Source organism: Aristolochia californica, unplaced genomic scaffold (genome assembly GCF_029961685.1).
Source record: "Aristolochia californica isolate CCGP_79_NKW_82.1479 unplaced genomic scaffold, dmAriCali1.0.hap1 SCAF_2, whole genome shotgun sequence".
Lineage (NCBI taxonomy): Eukaryota > Viridiplantae > Streptophyta > Magnoliopsida > Piperales > Aristolochiaceae > Aristolochia > Aristolochia californica.
This window is the reverse complement of record NW_027181881.1, coordinates 10,775,549-10,798,630: the sequence shown is the minus strand read 5'-3', so window position 1 is coordinate 10,798,630 and position 23,082 is coordinate 10,775,549.

The window sequence follows — 23,082 nt, the reverse complement described above, 5'->3', positions numbered from 1 at the left end:
ACTTTTTTCATTAGTAGATCTGTAACTCTTCCATCTCATGCGGTTTTCCTGTGATGCCTCTTAGAATAAAACCGAAATGAATGGCTTTGAATAATTTTTTATGCATAATCAATGCTTTAAGGATACTCTCCTCTCTTCCCCTCCCTCTTCTCTTTATTTCCCCTAACATGTTTTAGCTTTACTACTTATCAATGTCTCAATGCTTCCAAATATGAACTTTGAGTTTGCCGCTTGCTGCATTCTTGAATTTGGTATCCCATTATATGAGTACAGGGTGTAGTCATTTACCACACCACACTTACATTACCTGCCAACGTTTATTTTATTCCAACATGGTACTGTTTAAGTTCTATGCTAGATGAAAATTAATAAGGCGCTAGCAAGATACCATGCATCAATGGAAAAACATGGTGTTTATAGAAAAGGCAGTGAAGAAAATGTGCTCATTTACTTCACATGGTTATAATTTAATAGCAAAAGATTGTAGATTTCTCGGCAAAAGGTGTAACAGTAGGGCAAGCTACTCCAAAGGCACACCCTCAAACACAAGGTCTAGCTAGTGAAGCTTCTTCTCCACCTAAACGCAAATAAAAAATAGCCTCAAATTTTCACTTTTTGCTAATCAAAATTGGCAACTGGGAGGTAGCGTATACTTGATCTTATGTGTGTTTCTATAAGAGAAATTTACGTCCCCTATATTAAATTTTTGTTTCTCTTTTCTGCATTTTTAGAGAAAAGCCAATTATTGCAAAGATTTGGGAACAAAAATTGACTACTCAAGGCGTAAATTTGCTTGGGAAATTTTGGATGATAAAATGAAGACGAAGATGAAGATTGAAATAAAATGGTCAAATATCCTGTCAATGAGAGTTGTTCTCAATGATTTTAGAAATGATACTCTTGAAGTTGAGGTGGTTTATCTCTACCTTCATCCTTATTGCAGTACTTAATTGATAACACTCTTGATGAAGTAATTTTTTTTTCATCTTGAGGTTCCACCTATATACTTTGTGGAAGATGAGCCAAAACCTCAAAAATATATATCTTGGGTTCTTGGCACTGACTTCACTGGAGAACAAGCAAATTTATACAAGAATGAAAAATACTTCAGCAATTTCAACAGAGTATCCTTTGAAAACATAAATAGATAGAAAATGAGTATCTTTATTAAAAAATCAACTAAAAAAATATCGAGATTTGTTCTAATGGTTTCTTACATATGGCAAACTATTCTTTCAGGACACATCGTCTTCAGCTGGGTGCTGGAAAACTGAATAAACATTAAAAAAAATTTGTATAGTCGGATGATTCAACATTGTCTTTGAGTAAGAAAAAATTTCCTTTTGTGCCCACTCCATATTTCGATGTTGTCAATCAGACATGTGGATTTAGACACCCACAACCGACCCAATTTTTGTATCCTCCTCTAAGCATAAAAAAACCTTCTCCAATTACCTACAAATAGCCTCAACAACTGCAATATTTGATCCAACCAATTCCATGCCCTCCAAAGAGCACAATATCATCTACTCCTCCAGTTTTCATTCGTAACCATTATTGTGAGTATCCAATTTTGAGTCCTCCTGCTAGAGGTAACACAGTTAGTACAAGAAATTTGATACTTCCATGGGCACCAATTTGGCTTTCTGTGCAGACAATAGAGAGTCGTTTGATGAATCAGTTTGTGCATCCTGTTCAACATGTTCAACCCGATGTTCAAGTTCCTCCTCTTCCCCAAAACCGCCCATCAAGTTCGTTTCAAGTGATGGGAGGGAATGAGTTGAACCATACTAGGTTACAGAATGAAGATGTGGAGATATCTCTACCAATAAGATGTCCCTTAAAGAGATTGAAATTTGTCTATTGACTGATGAACTGTCTGATGTGCACCTTAATGAGTAGAAGATCCTCGAAGCAATGAACTCAATGATGCATCTTATTAAATGAGGTTCTATTCTAGTAGCCAACGGTAGTGTTGTCGAAGACAAAGGAGAAGTTGGTAAGCAAAAGGGGCAAATGGATTTGGAAATAGCAGGAAACATAGATGTTGATACTTAACAATCTCTCCATCCAGAAGACCAAGACGATGAGTTCTTGAGTGGCTTCCTGGCTTTGAGTTCATGGCCATCTCTTGTTGTAGATCAAGCTAGCGTTTCAGGACTACTGAGCATTTCTTAGAAATTATGGATGGGATTTGGGGGGGATATAACGATGAATGGAGCGGAAGAGTTGATGAAGGTGTTGGTTCGGTTGTGGGAATGTCACGTTGAATTACGGAATGGAATTTTTTTATGCATAGGGAAGTACACTTGTGGGAACGTTAATTTACATTACACTGATATAGGATCATCGCTTTCTCTTTTCTTTTGTTGTATAGTACAAGGAAGCAATAAATTAAGGGGAAATGAGTTTTATTCTGTTCTTGCCCTAAATGATTATTCATCTGAATCGTTGCTATTAAGCATGCTGAATTATCTAAGTTATGCTTAACAATAGATAGAAAAGAGAAAAATAAAAAAATAAATGAATAAATTTTCTTTTTCTTTGAAATATAAAAGAACTGTAATAGAGTATGGTTTCTTTTATTTTGGAAAAAATTTAAAAAGTGAAAATAATTTAAAATTTTTAAAAGCTAAAATAAAGACCAACATATAGATAGATTCTCTTGTGTAAAAAAATGAAAATGCATACTTTCACATAGAGAACGATATCAAAATTATAATTGTTGTCAATGTGATATTTACTACTAGTGGCGATTTGTAATTTAATATTGTTGGTTCGTTGATTCTATTATAGAATGGTTATGGGTGCTGCATAGAGGCGATTTAGTAGGATAGGCAACATCTATAAAACAGTCCTAAAGAAAGGGAGTTTGTTAAAATTTGAAATAATTGTTTTTGGAAAAAATGCTTTATCAAAAAATTGAAAGCACAAACACGATTGGCCAAGGATTGCCCAAATGACCTAAGTAAAATGACTGATCAACTACTCAAGAATTTATGAAATCTATTAGACCAACTATCTTTCATCCAACCCCCATAGACTTGGTTAGGGTCAATCCCCCTAGACAATCGATCAATCAGGCGTATGATGGCAATGCCAAAGAAAATTTTGATTGAACAATCTCCATCCAATCAAAGAGGGATAATATTTAGTCCTATGAAGAGCAAACCTAGAGGAAGAGGGGGAAAGGATGAAAAAGTTTGTTAACTTTTACTCTTGATTTGCCTCCTTTTTGTTTACTCCATATGCTTTGAAATAACTCAATGTGCAAACCTAATTTTATAATTTTCGCTTGTATATACATATCAAGGTACTTATGGAAATAATCATATACAAAGTAAATATAATATTTTTAAGTGGTTCAAAATCCTTCTATGCCTTGGTATTCTGCCTCCTAAGATGTTTTAGTACTTTGAGGTTCTACTTTGGTTGGGTTGCCCTATGTAATATGTTGCAATATGCCTCTAAGATCAATTACAATGTTGACATAGAGGATTTACAGCACCCTATGGACTATAAGAGCCAAATTTTAATAACATATCTTCACTTAGATTTACAACACACATAGCCTGGACTTACACATGATATTTCAGGAGCTAACTATGCTAAATAAGCCTAGACTCACATAGGGATTTTTAAGCCGCTCAGTAGGCATGCTTGCCTAAACCCATGAAAGGATTTTTCAATAATTTACTAGACACACTAGCCTAGACCCTCAAAGGGATTTTCAATACCACCTACCTACACAAGATCTTACGGCTTAGAATAGCTAATGCCACTCAACTTCTACGCTTTAGCTATAACCACTTCACAACTTCTATTGCTCTGCCACAATAACTTCTCGAACTTTTCACTTTAGCACAAACAACTTCTCTCAGACAATTTTAAGTAGCTAATTCAACTTCTCAATCCGACCACAATTTCTCTACTTCTATACATCAACCACCACAATTTTGCTACTCCTATAACTTAGCCCTGACAACTTCTCTCAATTAATTTAATGTTAAGGATGGTCTTGACAACCCAAAGCTTGACCCAATTTACAAGGTTTACTTGCTTGTAATATAGCTCAATATAAATTCTCTTAAAGCCAAATTTAGCAATATAATTTCAAGCAAATAGGTATTATTGGTCTTAAGATCCCCATTGATATTATTTTGATGATAATAAACACTTGAGTACTAATTATGTGAGTTAAGTACATTATGCAAATCAATAATCCATAAAAAGAGATTTCCTGTAGCAAATCTGATCGACCCTTCATGGTTCATCCTAATTGTCCACACAAGATGGAATTAAGAAACTAATATCAAGAGGCACAACAGCCAAACAACCTAGCAATACTATTTCCCAAACAAGAAGAAGGATAATTAGTTTTACTAAAGAATGAAGCAAACTAGATGAAAAGGTAAGAAGAGTAAAATGGGTAAAAGAAGAGGATCAATGAGGTGTAAAATACTAAAGAAGTCAAGCCTTTATAGAACTTAAGCCCTGAAGTAAAAAAAATACAAAAAAAAGGGGAGTAGCATATAGTAGAAAATGAGTAAAAGGAGTCAACCCCTTGCTATGTCATAGAGAGAAAAGGAGTCGAACAATGTAATGAAGATAAAATAGAATTTTACTACATATTGAAGGAGTCAACTCATTAGATAAAGATAAAGAAATCAAATCCTACCAACAAAAAAGGAATCAGATACTTAGGAAACAATCGATTCTCTACTGATGCTACAAAAGGAGTTCACGCCATTAATCAAGCAAAAGAGAAAAAGGAGTTGAATCCTACTAATACTAAGTTTTGGATTAAATGATAAGTCGAGCTTGATAAAGAGGAACAGACAAAAGAAATTGACTACTTAAAATTTGACAAGTTTTAGCCTCCAAAAGCCTTGTGAGGCCACCAAATTTGAAAATTTTCTTCATTCAGTTAAGTATTTTGACGTTTACCTTTTCAAATCTTGATTGAATACATAGATATCTGTTTGTTGAAAGTTTGTCAAATATTTTAAGATCAAAATTGATCCAGCCATTGTATTGTGAGTTATTGTATGATTGATTACCACTCAAAATTAGAATCAATAGCCTTCAATATTTTCAAATCATACCTTACTTGTAAATATGTTGACTTATAGGACATTAGCAAACGGTTTTAAAATACATTGAAAGTTGGAGATAAGAATTCAAATCCAAGTATTTATAAGCTAAAAATATGAGATAAATTGATAATATTTGGTCTAGTACACTTAACTAGAGTCATAACATGCTGAAATTATCCTTTAAAATTTAGATCACTAGTCATGGGTTATACTTTGAAATCAAATATTACATTTAACTGTTTTTGATTGTATTCCCCAACCTAAAAAAATAATTCCAGACATACATATACCCAAAAATTTTAAATCAAGTTACCTTGAGCTGCGTATATTTTTAAATCAATTCATTAAGAAGTATATGAGTTGTCTTTAGTTTAAAATCAAGTCATTAAGGACTACTTTATACTATTGAATATATGGAGTATATGCTTTGGATTGGCGTGTTTAATTTTTTTAGTTTATACTATTAAATTAGCCTATTGAGAGGTAAATTAAATCGGGCCACATTTCAAACAAGTAACCCTTGCAATTTGGGTCAAACCTTTAGCATGCAAGACCATTTACACCCCCAAAGAATTTGAGAGAAGTTGTTGTGGTTGAGTAGGGGTTGGCAAATTGAATATGTTGCTATGAGAGTTATAAGTCTTTGTGAGGGTAGACGATGCTAAAAATCTCCTTGAGGGTCTAAGCTAATGTACCTAGTAAGTAGCTAAAAATCCCTATGTGGGTCTATGCTTATGAAGACGATGAGTTACTAAAATTCCCTTTGTGGGTAGAAGTTAGTGTACCTAATTAGCTGTTATAAACCTAAGCGTGTGTCTGTTATTATAAATTTTGTATTGTGATTTTAGTCTTTGTGTGGTAGCATCATAGTTGGCCTTAGAAGCGATTTGTTGTAGATGTCGTTTGACAGCCCAAACTTGGTGAATTGTCAAAGTGATAAAACATCATGGGAGGTGGACTAGAAATCCATGGAAGAGAATTTAAATGACCTAAAAATTCTATATGTATTTTTTTATTCTCACTTCCTTTTGTACTTATATCATTGTACACAAACATAAATTGTAAAACAAGCTTTACACTTTGAATCAATTGAAAGAACATATACACTTGCCCCTCTAAGTTTGTTCCTCATTGACCTTTTAGGTACCTAAATTCATATGTAGCTACTAAAGTAATCAACAATTCAAAAAATTCCTTAATGACTATATTTGAAATATATGCACAATGTAATTATGGCATTATTTTTTTGAATTGGGGAAAGCATATAAAGCAGCTCAATGTAATGGTTGATTTTAAAATACAACACGAGAATAGTAATATGATCTTTAATGAATAATTTCAATGAATAACAATTTCAAGTATAACCAATATATATGTACTTGGATTTGAAAAATTATCCCTGAATGCTAATCTTTTACAAAACCTCTTTAAAATGCCCCATCAAATTACAATACTTGCATATGAAAAATGATTTGGAAGTAAAAGGTCAAACAAGTTTTATTTCAAATGGAAGTCGATCACACAAACACATAAAACACAATTTTTGAATCAAATATAATCTTAAAATCACTAGGCACATGTTTAAAAACTAGATATTTAAATATTCAATCGATATTTGAAAGAACAAGCATTGGAATATTCAGCTCAATGAAGAGAACTATCAATTTTTACTTCCTTTATAACTTGAGAAGGCAAAATCTTCTCAAATCGAGTGTGAAGGAATAGGTGGTTTGAAAAATGCTTGTCCAGGAGAAAATCATTTGAGGTGAGCTTGGATTAAATAGAAGACTCGAATATTCAAAACTAGCATTTTAGAGTGTGAAAGTGATGTTTTTATCTTTTACAAAACACTTGGTCAAATTGGACCAAAATTTCTGAAAAATATGTATTAAATCCTTTTTTTTCTAATGAAAACAAAGCAAAACACTCACAAAGTCTGGACCCAAAAAATTCTCAAAATGAAGTCCATAAGTCAACCTACGGGTGTTGTCACACCATCGAGTTGACTCCAATGCTAGGGGTCTGCTCCTATCTTCATTTCTGCATTTGTTGGAGTTGAATCTTCTAATTTGGGTTCCACTCCAAAAGAGAGCCTTAAATCCATTTTTGAATTTTAAAACTTTTTAATTTTCTATATTTGACTCCTTTTATTCTCTCTACCATGACAAGGAGTCAACTCCTTTCACCAAAGTTGGCTCATTTGCTCTTTTTCAACCAAATTCGTATCTCCTTTGTGCCTTTTTGCTTCACAGCCTCATCTCTCCTTCTGAGGCACTCAACTGATATGCATAGGCTCAACTTATTTGACCCTCTATCCTTAGATTCTTTAGTTTTCTAGTTGAAGTGCTCGACTTCTTACTGTGTTGTCAATTCCTCCGGCTCGTTTTTCACTTCTTGATTCTTCTAGGTTGGTTGCTTGTTTCTCTTCTTGTTTGATCAAAGTTGTGAGGTCGTTTAAATAGTATACTTTTTAGTATGTTCTCCTTGTTCACTTTTGATATATGGACCATTTAGACAATTTTTGCTGCATGAAAATATATGCATAACATACTTAAGCGAATAATCTTTTAAGGAACTTTTGAATTTCATATGGCACTTAATACTCCCAATTACACTCAAACTCTAACACTTAAAGATAATTCCTTACATAATTAAACAACTCAATATAGATAAAAGACAAATATAATTCAAACTAAAAACTCTTCCAAGATGTGACAATAAGATAAAAGTTACCTTTGTGAGTCCTTCTTGATCTTCCAACTTATGTGATAAGGATGCCAGGTTGTAGTAATCATGGTGGGCTTTATTTCTTATGGGTTTGGGCCCATCTTGTGAGCCTTCCTTGGTCATGTGGCCCATCTTAAATACTCTTAGATTTTTGGGTCTTCCTTGGTTGTGTGGCCCATGTTATAACACTCTTAGATATGTGGACCTTCCTTGGTCGAGTGGGCAGGAGCCCATCTTCTAACACAACCCCACAAGTTGGGGGTGAGAGAACATCATGAACTCCTAGTTTGCTACAAATGATGTATAAATTGTTTTTGTATAAAATAGCACATATTCCAATATGCCTTCCTCTTCCAACACTCCCCTCACGTTGTTGCACCCTTCTGGCATAATATAAGTGAGAGTAAAACATCGCTCCTAGCAGGTAAGACATTGCTCCATACTCCTGTCCTAATGCTGGATATAGGGCACACTCCGTCTATATAGGTAGTGTATCTATCGGCATTGCTACCCAGTATCCACCACCGTGTCCCTCCATAGGTCAACGAATCTCAAGTGGTAGGAGTAATAAAAACCATTACAGGGGGTAGTGGGTTTTTTTATAATGGTGTCCCAATCCAGACACTGACTCTCATGGTATCCCAACCGTGATATTTTTTAGAGTTAAATTTATCATGGTGTCCCAATCCAAGCACCGGCTCTCATGGTGTCCAAACCGTGATATTTTTGAGAGTTAAATAAATTATGGTATGAGAAAAGGTACTGAGGCCAACTTTTCTTCAATAATAATGTCTCATCAAAAGATACATAATAGTAGCAGTCGTAATGTAACACGATCATCTTCCAAGACATATAACACAAACCAAAATAATAAACCTTGTAGAAGGACCCATGAAATAATCATAATCCGATATAAATATTTTTTATTAGATACAAAAGCTTCATATTATGTGCTTCCCATTTCTTGAATATTTTTGTCACATAAAATTATCCACTATATATGGAATAAAATACCTCTTTCTTGTACTTCTTCTACTTCGCCCCCCTCAAGCAGGGAAGTAATGGCAGTGATCCCAGCTTGAACCAAATATCATAGATGTAGCAATAAGCCAAAATAACAGAGATGTATCAATAAGACCTCAAACCAAGGATAAGTGAGATATTTTTCTGATATATCAACTCAAAAAGTGACAGAAAACAATGGGCATAAATTCGTATTTTTCAAAACAACAGAATACCTGCATGACCTTTGATTCTTCCAACGCGAATATATCTTTAAATATAGACCAGATTGACATGAAATTTTCTAATTCTGAAAGTATACTTAAATATCTTTCATCCAAGTATAACTTTACTTCATAAAATATAATTATCAAAAGATAAATAATATGATAGATTTCGGTCTCTGTCATCTGGTCGAACTAAGTATTGTTTCTCCTTTTTTTCTAGAAAGATCATTGACTCTTCCAATATCAATATCTCCTTATAAAAAACTCATACAGAGAATTGGTTGAATAGGTAAGAAAATAGACTTACATATCCTTCTTTTAACATATATTTCTTCAAATAAATTCTCTTTCTTGATATCATAAAATACCTTGAAAGTTGAAGCTTGTTGTAGCAGCTCGAACCTTTTTACAATCTGACCTTCACTCATTCAAATATCGATATCTATCTGTAGATAAATCCGATTGGAAACAAATCGCTTTTCTTTGGCGAGTAGACTAAAATATATTTCCACAAATATATATTTTGAAATATGAAATCTCATTATTGAGGTGAAAAATGCAAAGAAAATTTTGGGTATAAGGACTGAAAAAAATAACTACGAACCTATACTTAAGGTGTAGGGTTTAGGGAAAAGTATCTCATTATCTCTATGGGTTGACCAAGTCAACTCATAGAACTTGGTCTGACACCATGTTAAATTTATAGAAAAGATAAAAACTTCATTGACTTCATTAACTTTTTTATAATCAAAGTACATGAACCTCAATTTATAATAGAGGAATGTAGTAGAGTCCAATTACAATAAAAATGATTATAAGAAGTTAATGAAATCAATGAAGTTTTATATTTTCCATAAATTCAACATAATCAATGCTTTAATAATACTCTCCTCTCCTTCCTTCCCTCTTCACTTTTATTTCTTCTGCTCTTAGCACCATATTATACTAATTACAATGAATAATCTCATAAGACAATTGGGTCTTGAAGATTGGCCAAATATGGTATTGTCAAGGAATCTTGTGTCTTGCATGCATGTATATTACTAGTACTTTGTATAAGTAGTATTTAATATATGATTACTTTCTAATAATAAATAATGATAAATAATAATAATAATTAATTAAATATATGGTAATTAACGATATTTGCACATATTTAATGAAGGGGATGCAAGCATACTTTTCACCTTGAGATTTTCTAAATAGTGTTTAAGCATGAGATGAAATTAGGGTCATTCGTGCATGTACATATGAAATTCACTTGAATGAACAACCTTGATTTGACCCTGTGGTAGATGTGGTTCACGAAACCTTAACCTGCAAGCTTTTTATGCTATTTGCATTGGCATATTAAATTCAAAATCCTTTAAGTGTATATCTTAACCATGAATGTTTTGTAACACATTTTAGTGTATAGTTTGTAGCAACATATATATAATTTCACCAATGAAGCAATAGAATTACCCTCCCTCTATAGCCTTGCGTACATATTTTATATCTTCTTATCTTATGAATCATAGTAGTAATAACATCATTGATAAATAAGTTTGTATGGGCATAAAAAAAAATTCATGGAAAAATTCTTCGCTATCTCTAAACCAACTTGTCTGTAGTTGAAACACTTACAAGTGTTCCTCTTGAATAAAAATTAGTTTTCATGTCTTGAAAATTGCATTGAAGGATTTTTACATGAAGCAAGGTTTAACAACAAAGTAAATAAACTTGACATTAGTAAGCCCAATGCTTTTCAATTGGGTAATATTTGTTCTTCTCATCTTCTTTGAGTTTTTCTTACTTTTTTGACTCTTTGATGTTTTGGCTTGACTACTTATGAATGCCTCATTGCTTACAAATATGAACTTTGATATCCCATTATTTGAGTACATGGTGTAGTCATTTACTACACCACACTTACATTACTTGCCAACATTTATTTTATTCCAATATGGTATTGGTTTAGGATTTTAGTCCAACATGGTATTGTTTAGAATTCATTAGCCTTAGGGAGTGATTTCACTTTCACTCAGTTTTCTTAAGAATGAGTGAAAGTGAATTACCTAGGAATAATTCACTTTCACTCGCCACTAAGAGTGTACACTAACAGGTTGTGGGCTATTTTCACTAGTGAAAATAAGTGAAAGTATTTTTACTTTAACTTTCAAAGTGTACTGACAGGGCCTAAGTAAATTTGTTTAGAAAGCCCAGTGTTATAAAGCTTGGATTTACAATTCAAAGAGGGCCCCACCACTTCCCTGCTTCATGGTTGGAAAGCTCCCTTTCATTCAAATGAACTTACAAAGTGAGGATAAATGATTTCTATAACCACACTTTAAGTAACGTTAATTCATTTTTCTTGGTAAATAATAAAAGAAGCAAGAGTTAATAGTAGAACCATAAAAGAGGAGCATATGTATGTGCAATTTCTTTTTGGGAATTTTTACAAGAGAGATATCGGACAACTTGTTTTTGCCATCCTTTTTGGCAATTTTTACAAGAGAGACATCGGACATATAAGGATGCATGCAGGCCATAATAACCATTAGTTAAGTCCTTCCACATTCGTCTGGGAGGGAGAAGAAAACTTCTGCAAATAATAAAAAATGCATTAAAAGTAAATCACTGTGCACTGCTTTATAAGACAAGCATGACCCCCAGAAGTATTCCAAGAGAGGTTTGTTTGCAAGGCAAGAATACAACTGTTCATTGTCTGCAATAATTGTTTATATTTTCCTTATAAGAGGTTTATAGCATGTCACAACCCAATCATAAATTATTGAAGCAGATTAGATGTTGTGAAATCCTTTAATTGGGTCCAAGTGCTTTTGTAAATGAAGAGTCAAGATGCTTAAAAAAAACACCTGCATTTTTATGGTATCAAACACATATGTAGTACTAATCATGGATTGATAATTTTGCAGAAAAAGGAGGTATAGTCAGAATTTTTGAGAAATGGATACAAATATAAGCCAACTCATACATGTTGCACTAGATTGGTAATTTTGCCCAAAAAAAAGGTATACTTAGAATTTTTCATAAATGGATTCGAATACTGGCCTAGATTCTAACCGAGTTGAAGAAAGAAAACCTAAAAAGATGTGCAACCAACTTATAAAAAATTTTAAAATTAAGGATTCAAACCGCCCACAAGGATGGAAACCCATCAACAAAAAGGATGCAAACCCATGGACGCGAATAAAATCCAAAAAGGACTTTAAAAAGGATTAAAAGGATCTAAATCTCCTCAATAGGATGTGAACCCTCAAGCAAGCCAATAAATAAAAAAAGATGTGATCCAACTTACAAAAACTTTTGAATTTATGGAACGATTCAAACCCTATAAAAAGAAAGCACACTATAGGGATAAAATCCATGGGAGTATTTAAACCCATCTGAAGTAAAATCAACAACAAGGATGTGAATATGATAAAGTGTAAATTTTTTAATTAAATATGGATTCAAATTTTGTAGGAATTTGAAGACTATGGCATCGAAACCAGGGTTGACTTGAGTGTAGAATCATACCATTGGAAGGAATGGATTCCAATCATTTGCTAGAAAACTCACCTTTTCAAAAAATTCAGAAGCAATTTCAAAAGTTTACAAGTCTGTAGATTTTTTTATGTGAGCTTCCAACATGTTTCATAGTAAAAATAGGATTTATTGATTATTTACATGAATTTTTTGAAGTATATTTCAACTATTTTTTAAAAATACAAAAATCAACCTTATCCACTCCAATGACTTGTTTTTTGAATGTTGGGAAAGGTGTTATATATCTAAATTTCAAGATATACTTGCTCACACGAATTTCAAAGCTCCCAAGTGCTCCCTAATAATTTCTCAAAGTTGAAGTGCTATTAAAAGTCGGGATTTGGTGTGAATTTTCAATTAAAAGTCGTAGTGCTATTAAAAGTCAATAGGAAAATAACTTGTTCACAACCATCTAGCTTATCGCTGTAATGCTAATCAGCTTATACGTAGGACTAAGTTTGAGAGTATGAGTGAAAGATTTAATTAAACTCTTAGTAACTTATCTCTCTTAGACACAAAGGTAGAAAAATTTCTAAGAAGTACCCAAGGAATAGATGTTCCAAATTACAGCTATAACTAAAACTAGAGCAATAAAATTTTTAACCATTCATGTACTAACAAAAATCTTCACACATTTGAGATGCGCCTTAAATAAATTGAGAAGGAAGATAACAAGTAATGCATTGTTAGTGAATGATGACTTTTTTATGAACACTTTTTATAAGTTCAAAATACATGAAAGGAAAAAGGTAACAAATGAAAGGAGCAAAAACAAGTCAAAAGGACAACAAGAAATGCTTAAGATGTGGAAGCAAAGATCATTTCATTGTCGATTGCTAAATAAAAAAAACCATGGAGAAGTACACAAGAGATGAAACATGGGATGGAGCCCTATCTTGCTCAAAAAATGAAAAAGAAGCTTTAGAAAAAGATTTTGCCAATATAACCCTCATGGCTTTTGAAGATGAGGTATGCTCTGAACTTGAGAATGATGAATTTGAGGTAGAAAAATTGATTGAAAAATATGAAATCTTCTCACAAAAATCAAGAAGTTGACCAAGCTTATCAATCTTGAAAAATTAGAAAAAGAAAATTTATATTCAAACATTAGGGCTATATATAAATTGGATGCCTTAAGAGCATGAATTATTAGTCAAATTACATAATGCCTCTACAAGCTTAGATGGCCATTAAGCCTTGATAACCAAGTATGTCTATCTAAAAAATGAAAAATATTGTTTAAGAAAAGATATCAAGAAAAAAATTCCTTAATACATGATAGCTTGGATACCTTGATCCAATCCCAAAAGGTTGCCTAGAAAAAAAAGGATATCGGGTATGATGAAAGTGCTAGCCTTGGACACTTAAATGATGATTTTTTAAAACTTAGTACCATGAAATTTTCCACATGTTTGGTGATATGAATGAGGAACGAAGTACCTAAACAATTCAACAAAAGAATTCAAATACTACTAAAGGTAAAGAGGTGTTTGATGAGCCTAAAGTTCTTAACGGAGTGGGCAACTCTCTAATAACTCTAGAACAATCCCAGAAAGCTCTAAAGTTCAATCCAATGTTGCAAAACTCTAAAATAGTCTTTTATTGTGGAAAAGAGGGCATTCCAATATAGGTTGTTGATACAGAAAGAAGAAGAGGCAATACCAACACACATGAAAACAAATAGGTACTAAATTTTATGGACCCAATCAAAGAATGCCACATCAACCTACCGGAATGGAGGATATACATTCCTCTAATAAACAATACTTTTTATAATAAACTCAGTTATTTAACTGCATTATATTAGTAAAATTTATGCAGAAAACATTGCCAAAATAGTCGTTCGTAATATTGGAGTTGACCCCTCACAAGAGGAGTTTAGCACTTGTGTTGCACAGAACTACTAGCGAAGTCGAATCCAAGAAATTGTAAGTTTTGAGCCAAAGAATGTAATCAACCACTATAAAAATTTTAGTAAATGACTCAAGCCCACCATGGTGGAGTCAACCCTCACTAATGACTTTTTATCATTGGTAGAATCTCTCATTTGAAGGAATAGGAGGGTGAGCAAGCATGCCTGTCACAAAAGACTCATAAGGAGCATTGAAGCCATGAAGTAACTGGAAGGAATTGTTTTCTTCTAAGACTAGAGAAAGAATGACGAGGGCATCACTTACCCTTTGAATTTTCTGATGTACTCTTTCAAAGACTAGTCATCAGTATTCTTCACTACTGCAACATTTGATGGAGTTGTGTATCTCAAACTTTCGGTTGACTGGCAAAGATTGACCCACATTTTTTCCTTAAATCTCTTCTTGTGCGAAGGACTATGACATGACATAGAGTGACTTCACCCAATGTTGCATTTTAACCAATTCACAAGGATTTGATCTTTTAACTCACATTCTTCAAATGATTGGTTGATAATAGAGAGGTTTTTATTATAATTGAGAAATTGCACTGGAGGTGTAAGGGATCCATCAACATTACCTATTAGGCATTGGGATCTCAATACTGGGATCCATTGGCTTCTCCATAAACAATAGTTTCTAGAAGATAACTTGACGTAAATGAGAGAGGAAACGGAAGTTAAAAAAATGTCGGTGTAGATGAAAGAGTGGAGAACGCTTTGGAATTCATGGTGGACGAAAGAGAGCAATTCGAAGAGGAAGACGATTCCAAATGGCTGAAGACGTGTGGGAGGGTTTAGTTGAATAAGATTGATTTCCTTGGATCAAACCATACACTCTGATCCCATGAGAAAATTTCTAAGAAACATTTTCTAAATAAAACTCTTGATTTTCCTTGATTGATAAGTGATTGAATGTTACACAATTTATACAAGCCTTTTTTTCTAATGAATAAAAAATGATAGTAAAAACTTTCAAAAATGTCTAGAGAGGAGAGGAGTTGTCTTTCCTCTTGTGTTCATATGGGATAGAAAAAAATTTTAATTTTGAACTTATCGTTGACCCTTGATTATAGGATCTATGGCCTTGGGTGAGGATTTCTAGGAGTGTGTTGTGTTGGAGAGTATCTTCTTTTCTAGATATTAGGAGTTGTTTGTGAAAGGATTGGTTACTCATGTGTGATCCTGTGGAGGATTGATGTGGTCCTTCGATTGAGATATTCTAGGTGGCTTGCTTTGTAAAATTATTTGCATGGAAGGGAGAACTTGTTAGATGCTTCTTTGCATGAACTTCAATAGGATCTTTTGCATTGGAATGGTGGAGTTGTCTATGTGAGTAGTGGTCTTCACACTTCCTCCCATGCTACAAGCTTTATTATTTTCCAAGGTAAAAATTCCAAGACAAAACTGGACTGGAAAGTTCGGTTTGCATGCAGTGAGAAAAAGTGGAATCATCGATTTTCCATGCAGTGAGTAAAAGGTGGAATAATTTAGTGAGGAAAGAACAAAGGTGTTAGCTGCATTTCCCAAGTGTTGCAACTTCTCAGAGACGAGGTAATTGTTATTTATTCTCTTGTTATTTCAGCCACTTACAAAGGATTTTTTGTCCATTAGTATCAATTGTTTGTTTGGTTTGAGAGAAACATGTCAAATTTATTATGCATGTATTTCATTTTCTCTCTCTTTGGTACTGAACAAAATAATAAGAACATTTAACAGTGAAACGATAATAATGCCTTTTTATTCTTTATATTTTGTTTTATTTTTATTATGAAAAGAAGAATTATATCTATAGGATTTTTAATTCGTTAATTGTGAGAGCCTATACCAAGTCTCAACTATGTTAAGGTCAGCTACATGTCTCCTTCATTTGCAATAACGTCATCTTACTTTATCATGTTGAACTATCACCCTTTATGTATGACATTGGCTGAAACTAAATTGAAAATCAAAATATTTATCAATATTTCCCTTTTTTATAGAAAACATTAAATATCGAATGTTAATGTATCCAAAAATTACCTGAACAATTAATACTAATGAGTGACACATAAAACACTTATTGATTAAAAAAGGTGGAAAATTACATAAAATAGATAAATATGTTCTCGAATCGAGAAGGTGCATGATAATACCTTTCTCATCCTTAATGAATAACATGGTACAAGTTCTATAAAGACTTCAATATAGTTTATCTAGTAGAAGCAACTAATGACAATGAAGCATGACATTGATATATCGAAGTTTTAATCGCTTCAATTTCTACTCTGATTTTTGTAGTATCCAGGTGACTATAGAATTATCCATGGAATTAATTTTCCAACAAAAATATCCAAAAGCAGCATTAAGAAAAAAACATTAAATGGAAGAAGACTTGTTGTCATCAATTGACATGGCACTGGCCAACATTAAAGCAGAGGCAACATTGACATTGACACGTGGCACTAACCGGTATTAGAATAGAGGCTCTAGCTTACATTACAATGTCATTAAATCCAAAAAATAATATCAATTAAAATTTTTAAAATTTTAAGTTGAAAAATTAGGGTCTATTTGTGTAGCCGTAGGAAAATAAAATGAGGAAAAATACTTTTTGATTTGACTATTTTCTCATTGAAACATTTTTCTATTGGAAAAACTTCATTTGACTGGTTTCTTGTTTGGAAGCAAGTCAAAGACAAAATCAACAAAAAATTAGTTATGGTGTTTCTTCCAAACACAACCACTAAATAACGTGATTAAAGTAATACTTTGAATCAAATCAAACTTTTTTCAAAGGAAGCAAGTCAAAGACAATATCTCTACCACCAAATCAGCAACTCTAAAGAAAATATTTCCTAAAATCAAGGTAGAGTAGAATTTGTCAAGACAATTTCATACAAACATGTATTAAGCTAAGAGACATTGAGAGTTTTAGTATAAATATGTATCTTATCTATGGGTCAATTAATCAATGAGAAATTAAGTTCAATTAAAATTTCTCCATCAATTATCTTTTACTAACAAATAGAAGCTTGATCTTCCTTTTTTGTTTTTTTCTATTTCTATTCCAAAACCAGAAGTTGGTCTTCTTCTTCCATGCCAATGCTACAAGCTTCATCAGTTCCTAATTCTAAGGCATAAGTTGATTAGGGAAATTTCAACTTCGTATTCAATGAGTAAAAGTTGGAAGCGTAGGGTGAGGAAGGAACAAAGGCATCAATTGGTTCCTCCCAAGTGTTGCAACTTCTTAAAGATGAGGCAATGCATTACCCATCATCTTTGATTTCAGCCACTTAGAAAGTGTTTTCTGTATATTAGTTTCAATTGTTTGTCTGCTATGAGGGAAATATATCAATTTTGTACTACATGAATCTTTATCATTTTGCTTTTCTACATAAAAAATAAGTAGTATAGTGTCAAATGACAGTATTCCTATTTTTTTCTTGACATTTGAATTTCATTTTATCAATGTAAAGATAAGAATATATCTTTAGGATTTGCAATTGATTCATTACAAATGAGTCTATACCAAGTTCCTAACAATGTTAAGCTCAGCTACATGTCCCGTTCATTTGCAATGGTATCAAATCACTTTTGAATTGTTACCCTTTATTGTATGATATTTATTCAAACTACTTAATTCAAGATAAAAAAAATTGTTCTAGTATTTCTCTTTTCGTCAAATAGGAGACATTGAAAAGATAATGCAAATATATCCAAACATCCTTATGTGATAATTGATTCTAAAAAGTGATTGCTAATTGTTGCATTCAGGTCTCCAAGCTTAGAACCTTGAGCTAAATAAGAGAGGGTGAAGAGAAGGAAGAGAGAAAAGAAGAAAAGGAGAGAGCAAAGAGGGAACTCAGGTAGAGAAGAGAGAAAGGAAAAGAGAGAGCGACAACCTTTATGCTAAGAGAGAGAGCTTGATGCTCTACCCCAATCCAAGGGCCTCAATTTATAGTTTTTGAGACGAATTTACAATGCCTACAACACATTAGGGCTACAAGCTTTACATGAGAAAAGACATAAGTAAACATGTTCACCTTGACTAATTACACCCTTGTGCCATCTTTGTGAGATGACACCTTATTTACAATCATGTCGCCCCTCTTGGACGTGTGGGCCTGCTACTTACTCTTGTGGGCATGAACCCATCTTCTATAACTAATTAATTGTTTGACAAAGGTGGACTATAGAAAAAAAGAACAAACGTGTTTCTCAAATTGTGAAGGTACATGATAATACAATTCTTGTCGTCACCCCAAATAAAAAATGGTACACCTAGTCTAAATACATCATTATGATTTGACTAATGGAAACAACAAATGCCAATGAAGCATTACAATGAGATGTCAAAGTTCCTAACTGAACAAGTCAAAGCCTAGTCATGAGAACTTTGATCAACTTCATATAATGGCTTCTTCATCTTAAACTTAAGGAAACTAACAAGAATAAATTGGGAAAGAAAATAGACATTAACTAGGTGATTGCAAGAAAATCCAAATAATTAATTTTCCAACAAAACTCTTGTGAAAAAACATTCAAAGAAAATCATCAAATTGAAGAAATCCTGTCATCGTCTACTCACATGTACCGTTGGCTAACGTCAAAGCAGAGGTCACTCTAACAAGCCATAATATTGATGACGAGATGAGGGTCTCCTCCTCCCTACATTTACAAGATTCCAATACATGCGCCCTTTCATTCTTGAGTTCCTTTTCTCAATCAGTCACCAAGAGGTAGCTTTATTTAAGTATCTCTTCCTTCCATTTCCTTTCGTGAAACAAAAGCTTTCATTTTTACTCTCTTTGTCTCTCTTATTGTGGCTTTGTCAATTCTAGAAATGGATCAAAAGAAGGCCAGTTTTGATTCATCTAAACTGACTTTGATCCATTCAGACGACATTGCTATATTTGACGTCGGAAATACTTCTAGTGAGAACCAAAATGGATCACAGGATATCAATGATGCATCTGGGTCAGGAGCAGCCTCTAAGAAGATGAACCTATATGAACTCAAGGCAAAACGGGTACGCTGTAGGTTACAACATTTGTTATTTCTTAGTTCTTATCTAGTTTTCATCAATCAAATTCTGATTTTTTTGTTTTTATTTATCTTACATTTTCAGTTGTTGCATGAAGGGTGAGTGCATGGATGCCATTTTCTTCTCTTTATTTTATAGATCTTCTAGTTTTCTGCTTCTTTTCCAGTCTTTTCAATCGTAGTTGCATAAGTCATCTAGTTTGGACTTCAAAGAAAAAAGATGCTCTTGTCATTAGTAGTTTATGTTTTACTTTCCTTTTAATGCACATTTATTTTCTTGGCTTTCTTTCATTATTCATCAAATTGATTTGACATTTCATGTGTTCTTCTTTTTATGTCTATGAAGTTAATTGAACTGTTGCTTCTTGGAGCAAATTTTCTTTTGTCATGCAAAAAGATCTTTGGCAATAAAATGTATTGGGAGCCTTTTTTTTTTTTTTTGCATACTTACTCATTTCATTAGTAGATTTGTAACTCTTCCATCTCATGCGGTTTTCTTGTGATGCCTCTTAGAATAAAACCTAAACGAATGGTTTTGAATAATTTTTTATGCATAATCAATGCTTTAAGGATACTCTCCTCTCTTCCCCTCCCTCTTCTCTTTTTTTCCCTAGCATGATTTGGCTTTACTACTTATCAATGTCTCAATGCTTCCAAATATGAACTTTGAGCTAGTTGCTTGCTGCATTCTTGAATTTGGTATCCCATTATATGAGTACAGGGTGTAGTCATTTACCACACCACACTTACATTACCTGCCAACGTTTTTATTCCATCATGGTATTGTTTAGATTCTATGATAGATGAAAATTAATAAGGCGTCAGCAAGATACCATGCATATGGAAAACACGGTGTTTATAGAAAAGGTAGTGTAGAAAATGTGCTCATTTACTTCACGTGGTTATAATTTAATGGCAATAGATAGTAGATTTCTCGAAAAAAGGTGTAACAGTAGGGCAAGCTACTCCAAAGGCACACCCACAAACGCAAGGTCTTGCTAGTGAAGCATCTTCTCCACTTAAACGGAAATAAAAAATAGCCTCAAATTTTCACTTTTTGCTTATCAAAATTGGCAACTATGAGGTATCATATACTTGATCTAATGTGGGTTTCTATAAGAGAAATTTAGGTCCTCTATATTAAAGTTTTGTTTCTCTTTTTTGCATTTTTAGAGAAAAGCCAATTATTACAAAGATTTGCGAGCAAAACTTGACTATTCAAGGCGTAAATTTGCTTGGGAAATTTTGGATGATAAAATGAAGACGAAGAAGAAGATTGAAATAAAATGGTCAAATATCCTATCAATGAGAGTTGTTCTCAATGATTGTAGAAATGATACTCTTGAACTTGAGGTGGTTTGTCTCTTCCTTCATCCTTATAGCAATACCTAATTTGATAGCACTCTTGTTGAAGTAATTTTTTTTCAGCTTGAGGTATCACCTATATACTTTGTGGAAAATGAACCTAAACCTCAAAAATATATATCTTGGGTTCTTGGATCTGACTTCACAGGAGAACAAGCAAATTTATACAGGTATGAAAGATATTTCAGCTATTTCAACATAGCATTCTTATTAGAATTTATACTAGTATGAAAGATATTTCAGCTATTTCAACAGAACATTCTTATTAGTTTTAGGAGAGAAATAATTTTTAAACAATTTCAATTTTTTCTTGAAAAACATAAATAGATAAAAAATGAGTTTCTTTATTAAAAAATCAACTGAAAAAATATCGAGTTTGGTTTTAAATGGTATCTTACATATGGAAAATTGTTCTTTCAGGATACATCATCTTCAGTTGCGTGCTGGAAAACTGAAGAAACATTACATAAAATTTGTGCAGTGGGACGATTCAACATTGTCTTTGAGTAAGAAAAACTTTCCTTCTACACCAACTCCATATTTCGATGTTTTCAATCAGACATGTGGATTTAGACCCCCACATCCAACCCAAATTCAGTATCCTCCTCTAAGCTTTAGACAACCTTCTCCAATTACCTTTGAACAACCTCAACGACTGCAATATTTGATCCAACCAATTCCAAGTCCTCCAATGTGCACAATATTATCTACTCCAATTTTCATTCATAACCATTATTGTGAGTATCCAATTTTGAGTCCTCATACTAGAGGAAACACAGTCAGTACAGGAAATTTGATACTTCCAAGGGCACCAATTTGGTCCCCTATGCAGACAATAGAGAGTCGTTTGATGAATCAGTTTGTGCATCCTGTTCAACAGATTCAACCCGATGTTCAGGTTCCTCCTCTTCCCCAAAACGGCCCCTCAAGTTTGTTTCAGGTGATGGGAGGGAATGAGTTGAACCAAACTAGGTCACAAAATGAAGATGTGGAGATATCTACCAATAAGATGTCCCTTGAAGAGATTGAAATTTGCCTACTGACCGATGAACCATCTGATGTGCACCCTAATGAGGAGAAGATCCTTGATGCAGTGAACTCAATAACGCATCTTATTAAATGAGGTTCTATTCTAGTAGCTGACGGTAGTGTCGTCGAAGACAAAGGAGAAGTTGTTAAGCAAAAGGGGCAAATGGATTTGGAAACAGCAGGAAACACAGAAGTTGATACTTACATGAAAGAAATAAATTAAGGAAAAATGAGTTTTATTTTGTTCGTGCCCTAAATGATTATTCACCTGAATCGTTGTTGTTAAGCATGCTAAATTATCTCTAAGTTATGTTTGAAAGAATGAAAAGAGAAAAATTAAAAAATAAAATGAATATATTTTATTTTTCTTTGAAATATAAGAGAACTATAATAGAGTATGGTTTCTTTTATATGGAAATTTTTTTAAAAAGGTGAAAATAATTTAAATTTTTTAAAATTTAAAAGTAAGACCAACTAATAGATAGATTCTCTTGTATAAAAAATGAAAATGCATACTTTCAACTAGAGAATGATATCAAAATTATAATTGTTGGCAATGTGATATTTACTACTATTGGCGATTTGTAATTTAATATTGTTGGTTCATTGATTCTATAATAGATTGGTTATGGGTGATACATAGAGGCGATTTAGTAGGGTCAACATCTATAAAATAGTCCTTAAGAAAGGGAGTATGATAAAATTTGAAATAATTTTTTTGGCCAAAAACCATAAGAAGAAAATTGGGAGCACAACAAGGATTGACCAAACGGCCTAAGTAAAATGATTGATCAACTGTGCAAGAATTTATGAAGTATATTTGACCAACTATCAGTCATCCAACCCCCATAGACTTGTTTAGGGTCAATACCCCTAGACAATCGATCAATCAGGTGTATAATGGCAATGCCAAAGACAAATTTGATTGAATAACCTCCATCCAATCAAAGACGGGAGAGAATATTAGGTACAATGAAGAGAAAACCTAGAAGGAGAGGGGGAAAGGGTGAAAAAGTTTGTTAACTTTTACTCTCAATTTGCCTCCTTTTTGTTTACATCATATGCTTGAAATAACACAACGTGCAAACCTAATTTTATAATTTGTGTTTGTATGTAAATATCAAGGTACCTATGGAATTAATCATATACAAAGTAAATATAAGATTTTTAA